This window comes from Jaculus jaculus, chromosome 17, assembly GCF_020740685.1.
Source record: "Jaculus jaculus isolate mJacJac1 chromosome 17, mJacJac1.mat.Y.cur, whole genome shotgun sequence".
Classification (NCBI taxonomy): Eukaryota; Metazoa; Chordata; class Mammalia; order Rodentia; family Dipodidae; genus Jaculus; species Jaculus jaculus.
The window spans coordinates 7,785,588-7,803,824 of record NC_059118.1 but is presented as its reverse complement, the minus strand read 5'-3'; the positions used below and the strand labels follow the sequence as shown (position 1 = coordinate 7,803,824).

General features: G+C 43.1%; 1 protein-coding gene and 1 non-coding gene across 2 annotated transcripts in view; one reads left to right on the top strand and one right to left on the bottom strand.

Moving 5' to 3' along the window:
• The window catches only part of Rbms3 (RNA binding motif single stranded interacting protein 3), a 1,479,068-nt gene that overhangs the window by 1,300,709 nt on the left and 160,122 nt on the right, over positions 1–18,237 (bottom strand). The gene's annotated exons all lie outside the window — the stretch shown is intronic.
• On the top strand, positions 2,520–2,626 carry LOC123455654. Its single transcript, XR_006634043.1, has one exon. It is a non-coding gene; the product is annotated as a U6 spliceosomal RNA (small nuclear RNA).

Here is an 18,237-nt window from a genome sequence, read left to right as displayed (position 1 = left end):
AGCGGGCTCTCTCCTCGCTCTCTGGATCCCACCCTGGCGAGCTTTGCCGTGCCCATCACGGGCTTTCAGGAGGATGCTCCTGTCTCCACCTCCCATCTTGCTACCAGTATACCAGGACTACAGAAGTGCCACAGCTTCCAGGTTTTTACACAGTGTCTGAACATGGCACTCGGGGACTTTGGCTTGAGCAGCAAGCACTTTTTCTCCACTGAGCCATCTCCTCAGCCTTAACCAAAAAAAAAAAAAAAAAAAAAAAAGTGACTCTGGGCATAATACTATAATAATAGAGATACAAACCAAATATTTGCTGAGAATATATCATAAAGAAATTTATTTCCAAACAATCCTTTGGTATGCACATCATTTTGCATTTTTTTTAAATTTTATTTATTTATTTGAGAGCGACAGACACAGAGAGAAAGACAGATAGAGGGAGAGAGAGAATGGGCGCGCCAGGGCTTCCAGCCTCTGCAAACAAACTCCAGACGCGTGCGCCCCCTTGTGCATCTGGCTAACGTGGGACCTGGGGAACCGAGCCTCGAACCAGGGTCCTTAGGCTTCACAGGCAAGCGCTTAACCGCTACGCCATCTCTCCAGCCCCATTTTGCATGTTTTAAAAAATATTTTATTTAGTTAGTTAGTTATTTGAGAGAGAGAGAGATACAGAAATAGGCAGGTATAGAGAGACAAAGAATGAGCATGCCAGGCAGGGCCTCCAGCCACTGCAAACGAACTCCAGATGCGTGCGCCACCTTGTACATCTGGCTTACGTGGGTCCTGGGGAGTTAGACCTGGAGCCTTTGGCTTTGCAAGCAAACACCTTAACTGCTAAGCCATCTATCTCTCCAGCCCCCTTATTTTACATTTTCTTAAAGACAAAAACAAATTTATATACTAATGGCATGGCTGGGTTTCTTTCTTCTATGTTTTATTGATTTTTAAGTAATAACTAATGATTTTGTTTTTATGTTTTTATTAATTGAGAAATTTATTGTACAAATATACTGCATATTAGTCATATTCCAGCTGGGTAATCCTCTGATGCCCCCCCACACACCTATGTCATGAGGCCCCCTTTCAGGAGGGTTATCTGTAATCACTGTGGGGTCATGAATGCACCAGTCAGTCACTTTGTGTGAGAGGGGAGCGAGGATATTCCTCAGGATATACCTCCCCACCCTTTGGTTCTTCGTTCCCTCTGCCCACAATTCCACAATGTTCCCTGAGCTTTGGAGGTCATGTTAGATGTCCCCATGAGTGCTGAGTTCTCTTTAGCCTCTAAATTTCTGTTTTGGTGAATTTTGAATCACTTCAGTCTCTACTTGCATCTCCCTGGAGGAGGTTCTCAGGCTAGTCATGAGAGCAAGTGCTTATTTGTTCTCACATGAATACTCACATCTTGGGTGAGCATCTGATACTGGAGGACATTGTGCATCTTCAACACTTTTCAGAGTTGATCTGCATTTTGGTTTTACAATCCTTAGTGCCCAGAGTGCTGCACTCTATAAAGTCATATTACAAAATGGCAAGAGTACAGTTAGAGCCATTTCGGAAATTCTATCCTAATCCAGAGCCTTTTCATTTAATGACTTTTTTTCTTATGAAACTCAATAAGAAACATGAACAACAACTTTAAAAATGAAATCTCTAATGCAACACAATTCAAAGATATACTGATTTGGGGCTGGAGAGATGGCTCAGCAGTTAAGGCGCTTGCATACAAAGCCTAAGGATCCATGTTGGACATTCCAGATCCCACATAAGCCAGATACACAAGGTGATACAAGCTCATGGGCACAAGGCGGCACATGTGTCTAGAGTTTGATTGCAGTGGCTGGGAGCCTAACGCACCAATTCGCTCGCCCTCTTTCTCTCTCTCTCTCTCTCTCTCTCTTGCATTAACAAATTAAAAGAAAAAAAAAGATAAACTGATTTGATGTTTATATGCTAAGGAATGAAAGTAGATCAAATATTAAGTCCTTGCTGTCTCTAACTAACCAGTTGTGGTCCTCAGGTCAGGTAACTTTGCAGGTAGACTAGAATCACTGCAGTACTAACATCCATCACTCTCGACTCTGACCCAACGGGCTTCAGGCACCATTCACCGGCATTGCGTAGTGTGACGCGGTGCAAAGTGGACATGCCGTGCGCTCAGAGCCGAGGCGAGAGTGAAGCCACGTGACACGACCTGGGAGAGCACTGCCAGAAACAGCGTGGACTCATCACAGACTTGATTTTGAATTATCATTATTGTGATTTTGCTTACTGTACATTCAGAACCCTTTTCTTATTGGCAAACTTTTCACAAACCCTAAGCTCAGTGACGCGACCCCACTGGGATTGACAGTTGAAGAGGCTGTGCTCTAGAGTGTCGGAAATCAGACCTGAACAGAGCCCTTCGTGGAACTGTCATTCCTGTCATTCATGTTTCTGCTCCCTGGTCAATATATATGGGCCGCTCATAGGGTCCTGGTTGGTTTATGTTGCCCCAGCACAATTACTAATGTCCCTGTTTACTCGCTCCCTTCGGCGGCACATATACTAAGATTGGAATGATGCAGAGAAGATTAGCATGGCCCCTGCGCAAGGATGACATGCACAAGTGCCCCACTCGATCACACATTATCTTGCTGACACCGGCTGCCTTCTAAATGCTCTATGTTCCACTTTGTGTAATACAAAGAAAGAAGCATGAAAGGCACCGAGGAATTTTAATTGAACACGACACTTTATTGATGATTACGAACATGACTTAAATAGCTTTACTACAAAGCAGATTAAGATGAGATCAGGCACATTCAGGATGGTATGGCTGTAGACATACAAAGCAGAGTAAAACAGCTACCCGGAGCTAAGGAGATGGCTCAACAGTTAAAGGTACTGGGCTCTGCAAGCCTTCCAACCAGAGTCTGAATCCCCAGCACCCACATGAAGCTGGACTCAAAGTGCACAAGTGTCTATAACCCCAACACACCCACAGCTACAGGAGGTGGAGCCAGGAGGAGATGAACCTCGCAGGGCAGACACCATCTGGCCCTTCCAGCAGCAAACAAGAAAGACCCTGTTTCACTAGAAGCAGGTAGAAGGAGAGGACCAATACTCTGAGGTTGTTCTGTGATTTACATATGTCTGTCCCCGTGCCCACATGCAACCTCCCCCAGCACACAAACTAAAAAGAAAAAAAAAATAGCTACCAGTGGAAAATACAAAGTTCTGTGTGAAAGAGAGAAATCTCCCAAGATAAGAGAAAGTCTTTTGCAGAAAGAGGATATTTTCTTAAAACTGAGAAACAGGTTAAAATTTCAGTGAGCAGAAAGGACATTCCATCTAGAGTATAGAAATGCTTTCACGTTCATGTTTATTCATCAATCCATTTATCTACCTAACAACAAGAATATAAGTAAAATTGGTTCAAGGAACACTGCATTATGTAGGTAATAAAAGAGGGAAATGGAAATATTGGGTTAGAAATTCCTTATGTCAACATTCCTCTTTTTTTGTTGTTAACAACAGAAATGGCAGTGGAAGCAGAATAAGGGTAAATAGGTTTCCCAGGGTATTTTACATATTATTGTTGGCAAATGTGATATGGTATAACCATCTTAAATAGGAATGGTTTGTCCCCGGTGGCTCTGTTCATTCTGGTTATAGTTTTCCTCCCTCTCCTGTGAGGGGATTTATGGTTTAACAGACTTTAATAGGTAGGATAAAGCCATTCATCATGCAGGCTTAATGTAGGAAGGTAAATTTAACTTGGTGAGCTTGATATATAAATATTGGTCTTTTTTGGGAGCACACAGAGCATGTTTACTTGGCTGTAAAATCCAAGCTATATACTATGTCCAGAAGATTTCTCAGGGCTGAGGTACAGGCGAAGAAGCTTCCAGAGTTTTTAGGTTAAGAAAACTGTAGCTTTGAGAGAAAAGGGGTTGGTTTCTACCTTTCCAATCCACTGTTGTTCTCAGGGCATTTTCACACCAAGACTTTTGTCATGTTTACATCTCTAGTGACATCTATATCATCTGTATTTCACAGATAAAATGGGAATTAACATCTGCCCAACTAGAAAGTCCAGGGTTGGACTTTTCCTTGGTGGTTTTATTCATATTAGACGTTAGGCTGTTTCTCACCACAGTGGGGCCAATAAAGATGGTATGTTAGTAGTTTTAATGCCCTGTCTAGACAGCTTTTTCACAGGCCACCAACCGTATCATATACCCAAAAAGGCTTTGAATGACAGACATGGGAATGAATCCTACCATAGGAGCTAACTGAGGCCGAGTATCAGCTGTTCAGGGCAGAGAAACTATATTCATGCCAATTGGTCAAAAGGCAATGGCTTGACTGCTTGTGCAGTGATTTGGTACTCTCCATGTGAAGCTGAGATTTGGAATGAGAAACTTGGAAATGTTGCTACATGTCTCCAATTAAAGCTTCAGTACTAGGAACTGTGCTGACAGCTCTCAGTGAAACTACAACATTCATAGGATATAAAATAAAATATTTAAAATAATTAATTATACTAAAAATAAAATTAGGGGTAGATAGACTATATACCTGAATAGTACAGTTTGCACAAGTAATATATTATCAAATCATTGTCATCATTCAAAGGAATCATTTGCATATATTTGCATGTATATGCATATGCAGCATGCATGATGTGGGTGAGCACACATGTGTGTAGACACATGTACACAAACATGCACCTGAGTCCACAGGTCAATGCCAGGTGCTTTTTGCAATTGCTTTCCACTTGTTTTTTTTTTTTAATTTTTAAATTTAAATTTAATTTATTTATTCATGCATGTATGTGCACACCAGGATCTCATATCACAGTAAGCAAAATGTCAGGCACACGTCCCCCTTTTGTTTCAGCTTCACGTTGAGGCAGGGGAGTGGAACTCCTGCCGGCAGTCTGGGCAAGCAAGTTCCTTTGCCCACTGGACCATCACCGCAGCCCCAGCTGGTTGCTGGGGACAGGCTCTTTCCTGGAACTGGAGCTGGTCACGTTAGCCGCGGCACCTAGCCAGCAAGCCCAGGAATTCTCCCGACGCTGCTTTCTTTCTCACTGCTGGGTGTGGGTGTGTGGGTGTGGGGATCTGAACTCAGGTCCTCATGTTTGTCCACCAAGCGCGTTATTTACTGTGCCACCTCCCAGCCCTTATTCAAAGGCTTTGGCAAAGCTGAAGGAGAACCCACCTCAGTGTCCATGCTAGCAAAGATGACTTCAACCCGAAGGCTGAGAAGCTGGATTAGCGAGGAGCGTTATGTGGCCCCTTCACAAGAGGCATGCCCTATCGTTATGAGAGTGTTGTGTGGCCCCTTCACAAGAGGCATGCCCCATCGCTATGAGAGCTGCTTCAGCCCCATTTTACATAGTGCTGGATTCCTACGCAGCAGACTGAGGGCTGAGGAAGCCACAGCTCCTGTTCTCCATAGACTGATGGCCACCAGGCTCAGGGTAGCAGACTCATGTCAAGGTAGAGATGAACACAAATTATTCAGTTTCAACTGCCTGATGGCTTTACCTGTCCATGGCCGTGTGTACTGGATGAAGACAAGATATGCAAAATTATGATAATGAATTAATTCTCCCTGAAGGAGTTCAGAATCTAGACTATCAGGAGGCAGGAATCCAGAGAAACAAGAAGACAGTAAGTACTCCAGGAGATGATGTCTAGTTCTGTTGCTGGTACAATGATCTTTAGAGGGAGGTACAAGGATGCAGAGAAAGGGGGGAACGGGGCCATGCACTGGATTCAGGTGACAAGAATAGCATCAAGCACTTAGGGTCACTGGGAAAAGCAGAACAAAGAAATCTATGCAGTTTTATAGAGACTGAATTAAAATGGGAAAAGTAACAAAACAGGGCTGAGATGTATCTCAGTGGTAAAGTACTTGCCTAGCATATAAAAGGCCTTGGGTTCAATCCTTAACACCTCAAAAACATCAATTAAAAAAGTAATGAAACGAATACCAATGTTCAGATACTAGGCCAAGTGTCCTAAATTATAATGACAGAAACATATATGGTGGCTGTATGACATACATGCCAAATAAAAAAGCTAGGGGTGGGAAAAGCCCAAAAGTCAGTGTTGTTTTATTTTCTTACTTAATTGGCTAATTAATTAGTTAATTTGAACCTGTGTTTAGATATGTGTGCCTATGAGCACACTAGGGTGTCTTGCCACTGCAAATGAGCACCAAATCCATGCACCACTTTTTGCATCTGGCTGTATATGGGTGCTGGAGAGTTGAACCCTGGTCAACAGGCTTTGCCAGCAAGTGCTTTTAACCACTTATCCATCTCCCCAGCCTCTTGTTTGAGTTTTTGAAGGGATTTTCCAAGTCACTAAAGTCAGGCTACTGAATTTTATGAAAGTTGACCTCTCCAGTCTCAGTGGACTTTGAGGCTGACCAAACAGCTACTGTATAGACTGTCCTCATAAAACTGTGGACACATGCCAGGGCGGGTAATTACCTAGGAAACTTGGCTATATATTCTGTGTGTGTGTGTGTGTGTGTGTGTGTGTGTGTGTGTGTGTGTGTGTGTGTGTTTGTGTACAGGCAGAGGCAAGGGACAACTTCAGGTGTCATCTTCAGAAATTCCATAACCTTTATTTAAAGTATTTTATTTACTTATTTCAGAGAGGGGGGGTACACCATGGCGTCCAGCCACTGAAAATGCAATTCAGATGCACGCACCACCTTGTGCATCTGGCTTATATGGCTGGGGGATTAAACCCGAGTCCTTAGGCTTTGCAAGCAAGTGTCTGAATGACTAAACCATCACTCCAGCCTGATCCACCACTTTTGACACATAGTCTTTCTATGACCTGGAGCTCATCAACTAGGCTACAATGGCTGGCCAGTGAGCACTGAGATCCATCTGTCTTCACCTCCTCAGCACTGGGATAAAAAAGGTGCACCACCAAACACAGTGTATCTTTGTGACTTCTCAGGATCAAACTCAGGGCATCATGATAACTCAAATAAGCACTTTACCTACTGACTAAGCTGTCTCCCTAGTCCTAGGCTGTAAATTCTCTTCTGCACTGAAGAAAAAAAAAATCCCAGCTTGTTTAAAAAAAAAAAAAAAAAAAAACAACAACAACAACGAGCATACAGCAGGGCGTGGTGGCGCACGCCTTTAATCCCAGCACTCGGGAGGCAGAGGTAGGAGGATCACCATGATTTTCGAGGCCACCCTGAGACTCCATGGGGAATTCCAGGTCAGCCTGGGCCAGAGTGAAACTCTACCTCAAAAAAAAAAAAAAAAAAAAAAAGAGCATACAATTAACATACTGTACCGTGATGTATCACCCCAAGTAAATCCATTTTTTCCACCACTTTTTTACACACCTAAGATTTCTCAAGCAGCTAAGAACCAGCCCCATCCCGCCATGTTATTAAATAGGTCCCTGGCCATGTAGCAAGCTCTAAAATGCCAAAAATGATTCTATGACTCTCGCAGACTTCTAGAAGCCTGGGAAGTTGCAGAAGTAAAACTCTGCGTAATCATGACTGTAAGACAACAGGGGAAATAACAGATAAACGAGGTATACAAGGAATGTGCCAAGGCTGCACCTTTAAGGCCCATAGCTGTCACCTGTGTGCGAATCACAGCAGCATGCTTATAAAGCTGACAGATTATCCAAGGACACATCCGAATCTCAGGATGCTTAGCTGAGTGGGTTAGGAAACACATGCGATTAGGAAAAACCCCGTGGCTTCAAGATATATTGATCTCACAATTGCTCCTGGTCAGATAATTATGTACAAAATAATGCACTCACTCACACTTGGAAAAGCATAATCTCCATTCCAGTTTCCTTACTTGGAAATCTCCTAATTGCACTTAAAAAGCCTAAGAAAGTGCCCGCCAGCCCCAGTGGTTCCCTCTATTAAAATAATCTTCTCTAAATAAAGCTAATAGCCTCATCTTCTTTTCAATAATGGGATTAACTATTTATGGGTACAGCAATAGGTCAAAAAACAATCTCCATTACCTGTCAGATTGAAAACACACTGTTTCATTGTCATTTGTGAGGTGGGGGAGGGCATGGAGGATCTAAAACATCACTTGAGATCATTGTTGACCTCTGGCAATGTAGCATCAACACAAACATATCCTGAAAATAGCAGGGAGAAGATAATGAGATACAGTTATTACAAATTCAAGGTACTGAGGGCTAAAGGAGCGAGGAAACCTTAGTGTGCATGCAATTTTATCCACTCCCCTAATGTGGTCACATATTAGAAGAACAAAAAGGCCCTCCTGTAGCTATGCACCAATGTACTCAAATAATCAACCAGGAATGAAAAATATGTGGCTTCCTCCTAGAATAATAAAATCAGTTTTCTATTAAAACAATACTGGAAATGATAAAATAATACAAATTAGATTACTTGGGTCATTTTTCTGGCCTATGATTTAATATTTTTTTTCTTAAAAGATACTCTGCATCACATTGTGTCCTTTGTTGTACCCACAAGGCCAATCCACTAATAGCCTGTGATCTTAACTTTGCAGTCAATGACATGAACCAGAAGAAAGGGCATATGTGCTGAACTTCATCTCTGCATTGCCACTGTCTTCTCTCTCCTCCTCTCCTCTCCTCCCTTTCCTGTTCCTCCTTTTCCTCCTCTCTTCCTCCTCCTCTTATTTTCCTCTCTCTGTCCTTCCCCTCTCTCTCTGTCTCCCTTTTATTCTGATTCAAACAGTTATCAACTCATCTTACAATTAGCTCGTAGGTCCTTATTCTCTGCTCTGACTTCGTACCTTGCTCTCTTTACTTCCGTAGTCTATCCCCGACTCCACATCCTGTCGTCGCTCTGCTTCCGGACTATAAACACGATGTGACCAGCAGGCCTCCTCTCCTGCTGCCGTGCCTTCCCTACGATGGAGGACTCCAGTCCTCCGGAACTGGAAACTGAATTCCACCCTTTTCTTCCTTGTGTTGCCTCTGGCCAAGTATTTGCTCACAGTAACAAAAAAGTAACTGATAGACTTGGCACCTCTTTATGGGCGTCTGTTAAACCATCTTCAACCATCTGAAGGTGAGAAAGCAATGCACCATATCACCCAATCAAATGAAGTCTCATGTCAGCACTGAGCTCACAAACTGTTCTCATTAAGATGAATAATATAACAAGTCATTTAGTGCAAACACCACTTGTACAGCAATTTCTTCTAGAACATTCGACTAATTTCTATTTTATCCTGAAAACTGTTAAAGGAACTTGGCTGCCCAATGAGTGAAAATTAATTCAGGGACTCCTATTCCAAACAACACCACATCGTATTAATGAGAATTTGAACACAAAGTATTAACTGCAAATATCAAATCCATTGCATACAGATTACAAAGCAAATATGATAGGTTTTCTTTTAGTTAACTAGAGGCATAATGTGGAAGTATTAGAGTTGATCATAACTCTTTTCTTCATATAAAATATAAGTCAAAAGTCCTAATATCTGAGATATAGGTAGAATTCCAGAATCACCTGATGGTTTTATGGAGTTTTAGCATGTTTAAAACAAACTTTCTTCCTGAGAAGACTCTTTCTAACACATGTAAACTCTACAAAGGACATGTGAAATGCACTTGTTATGATCCACCCAGCTCACTTATTAAGATTTTGACCTCTGGGAGAGTCTCGTCCTCTCCCGGAGACAGTCGTGTGCCTCGCTTAGGAGCAGAACGCCCACTTCCGTCCCTCTTCTTCCTTTTTATGTTCTTGGCGAGGAGCTCCTTCACCTAGGGCCACACTCATTTTCTCCTGCCCTGCTGGCCCCACGCCCAGGGTTCCCATTCTTGTTCTGTATTTGGTACTTACCTTCAAGATCACATTCTCCATTTGAACGTGACATCCAGCCTCTAGCCCATATCTCTCAGGTGCAAAACCCATAATTCACTGCCACATGCTGATATTTGTACAAATCTCCATGAGTTCTCTCTGCTTTCACTCACTTTATGTACTGCATGGTAAGAGCCATTACTTTTTACCTCTTATTTACTAATGAGAAAATAATAATACTTTGGGGGCAATGTCACTGGATAACTATCCCTACCCCAGGGGGAAAAAAAAAGAGAGAGAATCTTGTTTTCTGAGACAAGTGGCTTCAAGCTCACCATCCTCCTGCCTCACAAGTGCTGTGATTACAGGTGCGTGTGTGTGTGTGTGTGTGTGTGTGTGTGTGTGTGTGTGTGTATTTGAGTCTATACCTGTTCTCTTTTATGACTTTCAGGTGATTACCTCGAAGATGTAAGACACACGCACACACTCTCTCACACACACACACCAAATAGCAATGTGTCAGTCCAGCATGAAACCTTGATCTCTGTAGCTATGAAGGAGTGAGCTTGTGGCCGGGTAAATGGAGAACAGCCTAGTGTAGGAACCCATGAATGCGCCTGCCTTCGTACAGTGCCTGAAGAAACCTTCATTCCATGACTGCAAGAGAAGAATCCCAAAAGGGGACAGTCACAGGTCTTCCTGAGCTGCATGCCGGCCAGAACTGATATTACCCTGCCTGTTCTTTTATTTTAGAACAAATGTACTTGCTGCTGACATTAGAGTAGTTCTTGCTTTGGTAGATGTTTTGTACTCTACTGAGCAGGCAGATTAATAGGAAGCAGTATTATTGACCAACTTGTGCTTGAGAACATCAGAGTGGAGGCTTGAGAGATGGCTCAACAGTTAAAGTTAAAGTGCTTCCTACAGAGCCTAATGACTGGGGTTCAATTTCCCACTCCCTATGTAAAGCCAGGCGCATGCATCTGGAGTTCATTTGCAGTGGCTGGAGGCCCTGGCATGCCCATTCTGTCTGTCTGTCTCTCTTGTCTCTGTATCTCTCTGCTTGCAACTAAATAAATAAAAATATTAAAAAAAAGAACATTGAGGGCTGGAGAGATCCTATTTAAACTATGCTGACTTCACTCAATGGTTTTCTTTTTCAAAAGGTAATAAGACCCAAGGACATAAACCGCACCTCACACATCAGCCAAGCACAGCTGAAACTACAGAGGAACTGGGAGAGCGCTGCTTCCATGGTGAACCTGCTAATCAGTGCGAGGGTGTCGGAGACAGACCCTGAGGTCACTCAACACTTAACAAAGCAGAGATCCAGAGGCTCCTAAGAGCTCATCGCTGAAGTAGACTTAAAACTCATCCACCACAGCTCAGGGAATTTTGCAGAAGAGGGGGCGGAACGATTCTAAGAGCCACTGGTTGCGACATAAAACCCAGAAGCATTCCTTCCCCCACTCCAAAAAAAAAAAAAAAAAAAAAAACTGACTGCTGCTCCCACAATGCATAAACCACAATCCCATGAGAAATACCTGCAATCCTACTGAGGAGGGTCCCCAACAGAAGAGGGGGCGGGGACAAGGGAAAAGAGGGCACCAACATATGATGTATCCATATGAAATATATTGTTAATAATGATAATAAAAAAAGAACATCAAAGTGGTAGTGACCCATCAAAGCCTTTCAAATGTATGCTTATAAATTATGCGCTTAAGTGTAATATCATCTTTGAAAATGCAGTGAAGACACACTTGCATTTTCAGGTCCAGGGAAAGAGTCTTCTTGGGACATAATTTTCATTCAAAACTGACTGAAAACCAGTGGCTCTGGAATGATTCCTGCATTTCCCACATCAGAATTTTCTGATTTTACCTTCTGCTAGGGAAGTACTTATGAGGAACAGCAAAATAACACTTATGTTTTATGCTTCCAGTCACATGAAAAAAACTTATCGCACTGCTTAATAATCTGTGCATAGCAGATATGATGATTTGCAATTAATAATCCTGTTTTCAAAGACATGTGAATCTCACTGTCAACTACGGTAAATATTTTAAAAATAATACAATGCTTCAAATGATGGTAGCAGAAACTATCAAAATTAAAACTTTCTGTTCTCAGTTATCATCACCATAAATTCACCAGTAGTGTGCCTTGGCAAAGGCACTCATCATCTCAGAAATATTTATTGAGAATTTCTGCACTTGTCACTCTTATAAATGTTGAAGATAGAGTAGTAAAACAAAACAAAAAAAAAAAAAATTGTCTTCCAGGGCTGGGGAGAAAGTTCCATTGGTAAAGTGTTGGCTTTGGAAGCCTGAGGACGCGAGTGTAATCTCCAACATCCACCTTTAAACGGCCAGGTAGGGGCGTGCGGAGTCCAGTACAGGGAGGTGAGACCAAAGGCATCCCTGGAGCTCTCTGGCCAGCCAATCAGCACACTTGTTGAGTCCCAGGCCAGTGAGAAACCCTTCCTCAAGAAAAGGTAGATCGTACCCAAGGAATGACACACAGGGTCGCCCTCTATCCCTTGTTCACACATGTACACATGTGCGCAGTGCACGCACGCACACACACACACTCAATATCTTCCCTCGGATATTTAAAAATAAGGCATCTTTTAAAAGTTATTAAACTCTTAAGAAAAGACGTGCATCTCTGTAGTTACCGTCATTAGTACTACCCAGACTGGTCTTAATCCCTCTCCGTCAGTGAGTGACAGTGCATTTTAGTGTGTGTGTTCCTGAATGTCCATCAGACAACACGGATCTTGGTCTCTCTTACTGTTGATCTCTGTCTCACTGCTCAGCTCTTGAAAACAAGGCTCAGAGCTAGGCATGGGAGTTTTTATCTGTAATGTCAATGTCTGGGAGAATTGCTGTGATTTCCAGGCCAGATTGGGCCATGGACTAAGATCCTGTCAAATAAAAACAAAAACAAAAAAAACAAACAAACAAACAAACAAAAAAAACAGGCTGGGAGAGATGACTCAGCAGTTAGGGTACATGCCTGCAAAGCCAAAGGACCCAGGTTCAATTCCCCAGGACTGACGTAAGTCAGGTGCACAAGAGGGTGTGAGCATCCAGAGTTTATTTGCAGTGGCAAATCGGTTTTCAAATCAGTTGAAGGCCCTGGCACACCCATTCTTTCCCCCCTTAAGTAAATAAATATATAAATAAATAAACAAATAAAATATTTAATAAAAGAAACACAGCCAAACAAAAACCGGGGATGGGGAGATGGCTCGGCTGGTAGGGGCAGTTCTGTGCAAGCCTGAAAGCCTGCGGGGCTTGAGTTCAATTCCCCAGCAGCTACGAAGACAGCTGGGAGAGATGACGTGTACAAGCAAATGAATCTGTGACCCCAGTCCTGACGTGAGCAGAGGCATGAGAATTGCTGGGGCTCAATGATCAATGGCAGCTCTAGGTTGAATAAGAGATTCCATCTCGAAGAAACAGGGCAGATGAGTGGCAGAAGGGTTACCTTCAGTTCTCCTCTGACCTCTGCCACATTAATCCCTCTACACTTGTGCTTGGGTACACTACGCATACACCACACATATTACAAACATACAAATGCACACACCGCACCAAAGGAAAAGGAAACAAAAGCAGAGAGGGGTAGGAAGGAGGAGAGAGAGAAAGAGAGAGAGAGAAAAAAAACAAACAAGGTTCATGAGAACAAAGCAAGACCCTTCCTGCCTGCCCTGCGTCTCCACCATGTGCTTCACCCCGTGGCTCACCACAGGCTCTCAGTTTAACCAGCGTCTCTCCTCACTTCCCATCAGGTAACACAATCCACTAAAGCGTGTTAGTGAACTGTTTGCGTTCTAATGCTGACACACTGGAAGGACCACGCTTGTTCATTCAACTCAAGTTTTGACATTTTGGTGCAACAGAGAATCTGTAAAAAGGTGAGCTAGGCTTTGTCAAATTCCTCTTCCCGAGATCAGGGGTGTGAGAGTGTGTGTGTGTGTGTGTGTGTGTGTGTGTGTGTGTGTGTGTGTGCGCGCGCACGCATGCCCGCACACAAATGATTGATTCTGATCTCTTCTGAAACCATGAAATTCTAAAACCTCATAATTTCTTAATCAGCTGCCAGAGCGCTGGAAGTGTGAAAGGCGTGATAAGATGAGTCTCGTCATTCTCTCAGCCAGTGTGGAGCCTGGGTGGTGGTCCAGGTGCGTCAGGCTCTGAGCAGTAAACCTAAGAAACTCATATCTATTAGAATGGTAATTGAGGAGGCTAGATCACCATCCTTATTTTTTTTTAGATAAGGAAATGAGGCCCAAAACGCTCAAATAACTTGTCCAAGTCACATATTAGCTCATAAGTTTTACAGCCAAAATTCAAACACTTGGGCCTTTCTGATTGTGAATATCAATCCCTATTTCGCTAACAATACCTTTCCCTTCCTTTATTTAGTCATTTCAATTCAAAGTATGATGCCTAGACCAGCCATGTCAGCACCAGCTGGAGATCAGTCCCTACCCCTTCCTTGCCAGACATATGGAATCAGAATTGTCATCGTAACAAAGCTCCTATGATTTGGGTGTGTATTAGAATGAGCATAGTCCTAGGCTGAGAAACTGTTTAGTTAGGTGAGGGAGGAAAATTAGATAAAGACTTAATTTTTTTTAAATTTCTTTTATTTATTTATTTGAAGCGACAGACATAGAGAGAAAGACAGATAGAGGGAGAAAGAGAGAATGCCAGGGCTTCCAGCCTCTGCAAACAAACTCCAGACGCGTGCGCCCCCTTGTGCATCTGGCTAACGTGGGACCTGGGGAACCAAGCCTCGAACCGGGGTCCTTAGGCTTCACAGGCAAGCGCTTAACTGTTAAGCCATCTCTCCAGCCCAAAGACTTAAATATTTTTTATAAAGACATACCAAACATACCAGTATGTTCTGCATTTTGAGATGAAAGAGGGAGGCTGAGCCTTCAAGTTTATAAACAAACTTGGTGAATTATTTATTATATCATTGTATTAGTTACCATCACATTGCTGGGTAAAAATGCCTGACAAAGTCAGTTGAAGTGAGGAAGGGTTTTAGTTTATGGCTCCAGGTCGCAGTCGATCACAGCAGGGAAGGCAGGGTGGCAGAAGCTTGAGACAGCAGATCACATGCAGTCCACAGTGAGGAAGCAGAGAGTGATGGATGATGGTTTTCAGTCAGAGACCTCTTTATATTGTACAGGAGCCCCTCCCTTGGAAAGCTGCTACCCACAGTTGAGATGGGTCTTCCCACTACAATCAACCTAATTTAAATAATCCCTCACAAACATACCCAGAGACTCGCCTAATCTATATAATCCCTCGCAGCAAATTCCAGGTCCTGTCAAGTTGACTCACTGGTGCTGCCCACAGTTAAGATGGGTCTTCCCAACTCAATTAACCTACCAGGAATGCCCAGAGACTCACTCACACGAGATAATTTCTCACAGGTGATCCCAGGTCCTGCCAAGCTGACAATCAATACAAACCGTCCCAGCTCTCTTGCTCAGGAAAGCACAAGAGCGTAAAGTGTGAAGCACTTGCTGTGAGGCATGAAGACTGAGTTCAGGTCACTACCACACACGTAAGTGCAAGTGTGGTGGCCCGTGCCCATAACCACTAGGCAGGTAGCAGTAGGGTCCCCAGGGGCAAGCTGGCTAGCGAAACTAGAAAATCAGTGAGTTCCGGGTTCAGTGAGAGACTCTTGACCTCATAAGGAACAAGAAAGGCATCCAATGGCAGCATCTGGGCTCCACATACAAACACACACATGTACCCTCACACATACAAACACACATATGTACCCTCACAAACACACACACACACACACACACACACACACATACCCTCACACACACACATGTACCTCACACACAGAGACACACACACACGTACCCTCACACATACAAACACACATTTACCCTCACATACACACACACATGTACCCTCACACACAAACACACACATGTGTGCATGCACACCATACACACACACATGCAAAAAATAGAAAGTAAAAATACAAGAAACTCAAATCCTCACTAAGGCATTCAGAATCCACACTACTAACTCAAACATACACAGAGCACTGATTTTCATAGAGCATTTTGCTGTCTTTGGTTTATGCCAGACTTACACCACTTCTGTCCTTGTTCAGGTAAATCCTCCTAATTAGAATGACCTCCTCTTCCCTATAGCTGCCAGGCTCACCTATATTTTCTTTAAGATGTAAGGCAACTGCTGAGACTACATCCTTGGGCATTTACTCAACAAATTTTTGAAAGCTGCACATAACTGAAGAAATCCCACTCATAGAACCCCAGGCTTTTCAAAGATATCGGTTGTTTTGAATTTTTTTTTTTCTGTGAAGAATATTACTTTTACAGCCTGGCTCATCACTCCCAATAAGCTCCCCACCTCAGTCTCCAGGGCTGTCCCCTGGGACTCGGGCTTATGAATAGCTATTCATCTCTGAGCTCTTGGTTCTCGTCTGGATTATGATGGATATCACTGGCACTGTTCTCATCAGAGACTTGGACCTCTGAGGTATTTCCCCAGCAATGTCTTATAGTGCTTCCATATCAAGTTTTCACGTTGTTATCTGTTATGGTTAAGAGTGAAAAGGCCCCTTTACAGTTTTCTACTTGAGCACTTAGCCCCCAGCTTCAAGAATGTTGTCCTGGGATACTGTGGAACTTTTGGGAGGTGGGGTCTAGCTAGAAGAAGGGGGTCAAGGAGGCAGACAAGCTTGAGGACGATGGTCAGATCCCGCTTCCTGTGCTGACTCTGCTTCCTGGTCCACTGAGATGTGAGCTGCAGCTGCCACCTATTCCCACTGCCATGGAGCCACCCACCCTTGTGTCTTCCCTGCCATGAACCAAGGTAAATTTATCTTCACTTATGTGCATTATTTTTTTTTTTTAAAAAAAAAACTTATTTGCAGAGAGAGAGAGAAAAAACAGGAGACAGAGAATGGGACCACCAGGGCAAACAAACTAGCTGCTGAAAATGAACTCCAGATGCATGAGCCACTATGTGTATCTGGATTTACATGGGTACTGGGTAATTGAACCTGGGTTGTTAGGCTTGCAGGCAAGTCTCTTAACCACTAATCCATCTCTCCAGCCCTTGCGTTGTTTCTTGTCAGATATTTGATTGCAGTGATGGAAAGGTCAATAATGTGGCATCTAAAACCAATAAATCAGCTAGTCAAGTGATAGATAAATCCAGAATGTTCTCTGTACCTCATCCTAATAAATGGCTTCCTTTCTTTTCAATGCCATTAGCCATCAATAAACCCGGCTAATAACCACTTTCAGCAGAATACAGCATTTTAAAATGTTATTCTTCCCACAATCCTTTGGTCAGAGCCCAAAGATCCATTTCTAGAATATGTGAGTCACCTTTAGAGAAAATAGAAAACAAAGACTCAAAAACAAAACAAAAATATTCAATATTGAGCTGGAAAAAAAAAAAAAAACTTCACTTTTAAATTCCGAAGCCACTCTCAAAAATGCATAAGTGGGGCTGAGAGTTTGCTTATTGGATAAGCCACTTGCCTGAAAAGCCTAAGGACCCAGGTTTGATTCTCCAGTGCCCACATAAGCCAGATGCACACGGCGCATGCGTCTGGAGTTAGTTTGCAGTGGCTAGAGGCCCTGGCACACCCATTCTCACTTTCTCTCTATCTCTCTCTCCCTCCCTCTCTCTATCTCTAATAAATAAATTTTAAAAATTCTATTTATAAAAAATGCATATGCTAGCCAGGTGTGGTAGTGCACACCTTTAATCCCAGCACTCGGGAGGCAGAGGGAGGAGGATTGCCATGAGTTCAAGGCCACTATGAGACTACATAGTGAACTCCAGATCACCCTCAGCTAGAGAGCAACACTCTACCTTGGAAAACCAAAAAAAAAAAAAAAAAAAGTATTAAGCTAAAGATTGGAGGAATGGCTCAGTGGATAAAGTGTTTATTGAGCAAGATTAAGAACCTGAGTTCAAATCCCTCATACCCACATAAAATGCCAGTTGTTATGCCACATGCTTGTAATCCTAGTGATAGAGAAAGAGAGAGGGAGAAGAGTGAGAAGGAATCTCTGGGGAACACTGGGTAGCTTAGTGTAGCCGGATTGGAGAGTTCTAGGCTCAATGAGAGACCCCGTGTCCATGGATAAGTTGGAGAGTGAATGAGGAAGAGCCCCAACATCCTCCTTTGGCCTCCATACACTCCTGAATATGTGCTCCCACACACATGTAAACACACCAAACACATGCAAACATATGTCACACACATATGCACATGTAAAAATGCATATCATCCATACCAAAGAGTAGACAGTCAGAGATGACACAGGGCTCTGTGTGTCACCCAGGCCCCAGCGCCATCCCCTACAGCAGGGATCACCACACCAGAAGCAGGGCTGCGAGG